Source organism: Biomphalaria glabrata, chromosome 18, assembly GCF_947242115.1.
Source record: "Biomphalaria glabrata chromosome 18, xgBioGlab47.1, whole genome shotgun sequence".
NCBI lineage: Eukaryota > Metazoa > Mollusca > Gastropoda > Planorbidae > Biomphalaria > Biomphalaria glabrata.
In genome coordinates, this window is record NC_074728.1 from 23,279,707 (window position 1) to 23,285,706 (window position 6,000).

Sequence of the window (6,000 nt, forward strand, 5' to 3'; positions counted from 1 at the left end):
CCTTTTTAGGCACCTCGAATGTCTGTTGGGGCACCTCAATATCCTATCAATTGGTAGGGCACCTTAAGTATCCTATCAATTGGTATTGCACCTCTAGTGTCCTATTGATTTGTAGGGCACCTCATGTGTCCTATTGTGTGGAGGGGCACCTCAAGTGTCCTATCAGTAGGTAATGCACCTCTTCTCTCCTACCAATCATTTGGGCACCACAAGTGTCCTAATAACTGTTAGGGCACCACAATTTTTATTAAAGTTGGGGTACCTTAAGTTTGCTATCAATTGTTGGGCATCTCATCCATATTACCAACTGTTGTTCACCTCATGTATGTCTGTTCAGTCAATGGGGTACCACAAGTGTCCTAACAACTGCTTGTCCTTTTAACTTCAAGTGTCCTATCGGCTGTTCGGGCATCTCAAGTATTCTGTTACTTCTCTCTTTCTCTCTTTATATATATATATATGTGTATATATATATATATATAGAGAGAGAGAGAGAAAGAGAGAGAGAGAGAGAGAGAGAGAGATTTATATATATTATATACACACACACATGTATATAATATTATATATACACACACACGTATATAATATTATATATATATATACACACACACACACATGTATATAATATTATATATACACACACACATGTATATAATATTATATACACACACACCGACACATGTATATAATATTATATACACACACACACATGTATATAATATTATATATACACACACACATATGTAATATTATATATATATACACACATGTATATAATATTATATATATACATACACATGTATATAATATTATATATATACACACACACATATGTAATATTATATATACACACACATATATATATATAATATATATTATATATATATATATATAAACACAAACACACACATACATATATATATATATACATACACATGTGTATATATATATATATATGGTGATTGCAAAGTCTAACATAGGGACAAGTAGGATGCTTGGGGTTTGATTCAGTGAAAGAATGTTGGACAAGCAGAAGTGTTATGGAGTGTGTGTGTTTCTTTGGTGACTGTGGAAAGAGGTTAGCGATTGGATGTGAATGATGCAAAAGTGGCATTGTCTGTCGTCACTGGGTCTTAGTTAGGGGAGACGACTCCAGAATGTCAGACTGAAATGTTGTTATTGTAGTGAGTTAGATTGTAAGAAATGTTATTACTCAAGTCTACTACATTTATTTCATGTGATCATAAGTATTATAAATGTTATATTTAGTTTCGTTCACAAGGAAGTTGTTCAAGTTCTTATTAGCTAAGATCTATTATGCCTTCAACAGTTTGTCTACCAGCAGTTTGGTGCTACAAGTCAACGACACTCAGCAACAACATGACTAAATTAAATAAAGCCGTGTCTATTTCTACATCATTTTGTTCCTACTAACCTGGTGTTACTAACAACTAACTTGAAATGGGAGAGGTGAGTTATTATCTAAATCATGCTTAACTCCTCAAATTCTATAGAATTGCAGAGAACTGACATAAAACATAAAATGTGTATTCTAATTGTAACTTTTCCTGAACTTTGCATTTTTTCTCCTAGATTTTCATTTTTTCCTGAAGTCATTTCAGTTCTCTATTATGTTGTGCAACAAGTTACAAGAACAAATTCAAGCGAGAGAGGTCACTACACTAAGACTTTGTGTCTTCTCATAAGAATGGATGGCTGCCTGGTCATGTGGTATGTGCGCTGGACTAACGAGAGAGGTCACTGCACTAAGACTTTGTCTTCTCATAAGAATGGATGGCTGCCTGGTCATGTGGTATGTGCGCTGGACTGTTGTGGGGTCATCTTGATGCTCATATCTTGCCTAATGCCATTTATTCTGCTGGACGTTTGGTCAAGGAAATAGATTCTCTTCAACTCTCAAGGAACAATCAAAACAGGTCAAACATTTGACAAGAATATCAAGCAAGTGCAGTGTACATGTAAGTAATGTTGAAACATTATCTGATCTCATTTATGCATTCTTGAAGACAATCTGCATCCACTAAATCAGTTACCTCAGATCTGGACAAAGTGGTCGCCCCCTCTTCATTAAGGCTAGAACAGAAAGAGTTTATAACTCTTTTACTCCACTTTCTGTCAGGTGTTTTATGATCATTTGTCACATCACAAAGAAGCTTAGTTTATTAAGCACTGGTTGTGTATGACTTTGTGTGTGAATGTTGCTCCTGTTTACTTCTATATTGTCATTACTATAGTAGTAATCCTGAGGATAATGGTAATCAAACTGAATTTCCATATGTTTTAATCTTGACTAGTGGGCATTTTAAACTTGGTAATCTGCTCATTGCTTACATTTTCATTTTTTTTTAAGTACATTCTCAAAGAAATACAATACATTAGGATAGAAAAAGAAGAGCACACAATATGGAGATTGGCTGGAGCCATATAAAGAAACTGAAATCAAATTAAAAAAAAAATATCAAGAAGAACATTAAAAAGCCATTTTGAAAAGACAATAACTCCATTATTGACCGATTTATTTTTTCGCTTAATATGAATGAATGCTGGATTAAAAAAATTAATGGAACATTTTCTGAACCTGCCTCTCCCTCCTTCTCCTGGTCAAGCAAATGTATAGATCCAATACACTTTGTAGTAGGTTCCAATGAGCTTTTATTTTAGAGTAATCTTCCATTAAAAACATTAATTTCTTCAACTCTTGAATCAGTAACGCCTTACGTTAGAAATTCCTGTACACGATTATTTCAAAATCAATGTTATATCTAGAATCCTAGATATAGATCTCTAACTAAATTTAAATTTACAGTTTTCCCCATGTGGCCAATGAGCTAGTAATTCTTTTTTCAAGTGTTAAATTTATAGGAAAATCGTTTGTCGTTTAAGATCAGCTGTCAGGGTTCCCACGATCCAGGTTCCATGAATGATAGAACTGAATAGAGGTGTTGTAAAAAGAATACGTGTAGAGAGATTTTGAAACGATATAAACAGTCTCTGCAGCTCTCTGGAAATATTGCTGTTGCCAACAAAACCAATGAGTTTGGTCTACATGCAAAATAGCTTAGAAAGTTGGGATTCAATTTGTCTAGAAATACACAAACTTTAGAGCAGAATTTTCACTCTAAATATTCAAGCTTTCTGTATTCTGTACACCAGATCCACTAACTAGCTAGTTATTTCTAGTTTTCTGGCATAATTGAAAATCTCCAATAAATTCCTTAGACTATTATGGCTTAATAAACCTTGCAATGTTTTTTTCACTTAATTTGGGTTCTTTGCTGCTGAATTAGATGTCTTGGGTGTATTTTTTTCCTTTAAAGTTTGTTCATAAAATACTAAGTTAAAACATAAATTCAAAGCTGCATCATCATAATAGTTTTATTTAACATGAAAAGAAAAGCAATCCAAGAATTATTTTTTTTTTCCTTTTCAAGGCAAACGTTTTTCTTATTTATTTTCTTATTCTTATTTAGATCAACATGATGAAGGTGTAGACCAACATGATGAAGGTGTAGACCAACATGAAGATGTAGACCAACATGATGAAGGTGTAGACCAACATGAAGATGTAGACCAACATGATGAAGGTGTAGACCAACATGATGAAGGTGTAGACCAACATGATGAAGATGTAGACCAACATGGTGAAGATGAAGGCTGACATGATGAAGATGTAGACCAACATGATGAAGATGTAGATCAACATGATGAAGATGTAGACCAACATGATGAAGATGTAGACCAACATGATGAAGATGTAGACCAGCATGATGAAGATGTAGACCAACATGATGAAGATGTAGACCAACATGAAGATGAAATGTAAACCAAACTATTGATCAAGAGATGTAGGGAATAAAATGGTAAGCAATGCTGTGTATATCAATTTATATTTTCTTTATACTAAACCCCTAAGAAAAGCTTTGCCAAGTTTTGTGTTTCACTATGAAAATGTTTTGATCAATTTTCGTTCTCATTTACAGTGAACATCTTGAGAAGTAAAACAATTCCTAGAGGCCAAGACACAGACACAGTAGATACATTAGAGATTGTTTCCTTGTGCTCTAAGGGAACCTGGGTCTGAAAGAAATGAACATTTCCCCAATGCTACTTCAAATCCAGACCTTCTCAAGACAATCTTAGTGACCAATACAGGACCCAGTAGGAAACAATGAAGAATCTTCCCAACCTCAGGTTGAGTACCCATGCTCACCTACTAGAGTGGCAGCGCATACTTCTACACCCACAGTTAGACATCCTGAACCCTGTAACCCAACCTCACAACATGGTTACATTACCGGAAGTAGTTAAGAAGTCAGAAAACCTAACAGATACAATGAATAGAACAATCATTTCTGATACAGGTACAAGTACTCAAATAATGTACTTTGTAAGAAATAATTAGTTGGAATTACCATAATTGATTTCTATCTTGTTCTATATTTAGGTATATCTTGACAATCAGTCCAGTCATTGTTCATTTTGTTTTTAATATTCCTTTTGTTCCCTCAATCTTCATGTTCTTTCAGTTAAGGTTTTTATCTCTTTTTGTTTTTTGGAGGAGGGAGGGGCTGTGGTATATTATTATTATTATTATTGAAGTCACACTGTGGTATATTATTATTATTATTATTGAAGTCACAACACCAAAGCCTTGCTACATTATGCTTTTAATACCTTTTATTATCTCCCCTGCTTTTGTGTGCTATCATATTAATGTTCATTAGTGTCACACTTTGTTCTATGCTTTTTTATAGTGTAAATAGTGACTTGACATTATTTAGATCTATCATAATATGTTATATTGTATTATTATATTTAAAATAAAACTGTTAACATTTTCTACGCTGCTATAAATATGAATGTTTTCCTGTGCTGCTATGAATGCAGTTTTGAGTTTTAGTCCAAAATCATAGATGAGAAATTGTTCCATAAAGAGAGAGTCTATTAATAACTACTATTTGGTATTGTCAGTCATCACTAAAGCATTGAGTTCATCCCCATAGTCTATTTAAAACTTTCAAATACTAATTCACTTTGTCTTATCTGATGGTGATCATAAGGTATCCACTTTGTCATCTCCAAAGTCTCTGGTGTGAACACTCACTGTCCTGTTGGAATTTAGGGCTAGGATGTAATCTCTATTTCTGATGGAGCACATGTAAAACCAACAAAACAAACAGTAGACCTAGACTTTATTAACAGGTCATGCAAACATTTTTTATAATTGTGAACTGACGCTCCCAGAGCCATTTTTATGTATTATTATTTTTGCTACTTTTGTAGACTAGTGCTAAGCTGTATGCTTATAATTCCGCCTATTATTATATGGGTTAAGGCGATGCTGTTTACTGTACTGTTGATCAGTGGTGTGAGTGTCGGTTTTAATTATTCTGTACTTGGGACTGCCAGTAAGTTTCAGAATTATTTTTATTTTTTTAAATTTACTATATGTAAATCTACTTTGTATTTTAATTATATATGGTACATTATTTTTCAAAATAATTGGCAGTTTGTTTTTCAAAGTTTGTTTTAAAAAGCTGGCCACTTCTAATGTATATGTACTAGATCTTGTCCTTATGTATCTGTATTTTTATCTGCAGTGTTTTGTAACTGCTGCTTGAGTCATTGAAATTAAAGTATCATTTTTTTGTATTTCTTCTCTTGACTTTTTTTTTTATCAAGCCCCTTAGTCATAGATTGAGGTGCACAGACACAACCCACCCAGTAGCTTTATTATCTGGCAACTGTAACTTCTTTTTAGCCCAGGCTAGACATGATCTTGGGGCCCGCCACGCTAACATAATACTAATACACAATTACCTTGTTTTAGTTGTAGAATGAAAGTTGGGCAATTAGTTAAAAGCTTCTATAGAATTCACTTGGAGGTGAGGTGGCTGAGCAGTAAAGTACTTGGCTTCAAAACATGGACCCAGGGATTGAATCTTTTCTTTTAGTACTGGTGATTGGACAATATCA

General features: G+C 33.7%; 1 long non-coding RNA gene across 5 annotated transcripts in view; it reads left to right on the forward strand.

Annotated features, from left to right (window-relative positions):
- LOC106067695 (uncharacterized) overlaps window positions 1–5,685 on the forward strand; it is a 30,395-nt gene extending 24,710 nt beyond the window's left edge. Inside the window, exons 3-6 of one of the 5 annotated variants that reach the window (XR_008775954.1) lie at window positions 1,334–1,473; window positions 1,597–1,982; window positions 3,699–3,884; window positions 4,005–5,685. This is a non-coding gene — a long non-coding RNA (uncharacterized LOC106067695). Of the gene's footprint in view, window positions 1–1,333; window positions 1,983–3,635; window positions 3,885–4,004 lie in introns of all 5 variants that reach the window. The other 4 variants (XR_008775957.1, XR_008775955.1, XR_008775953.1 and 1 more) reach the window with 4 other exon arrangements.
- Window positions 5,686–6,000: the final 315 nt, after the last annotated feature.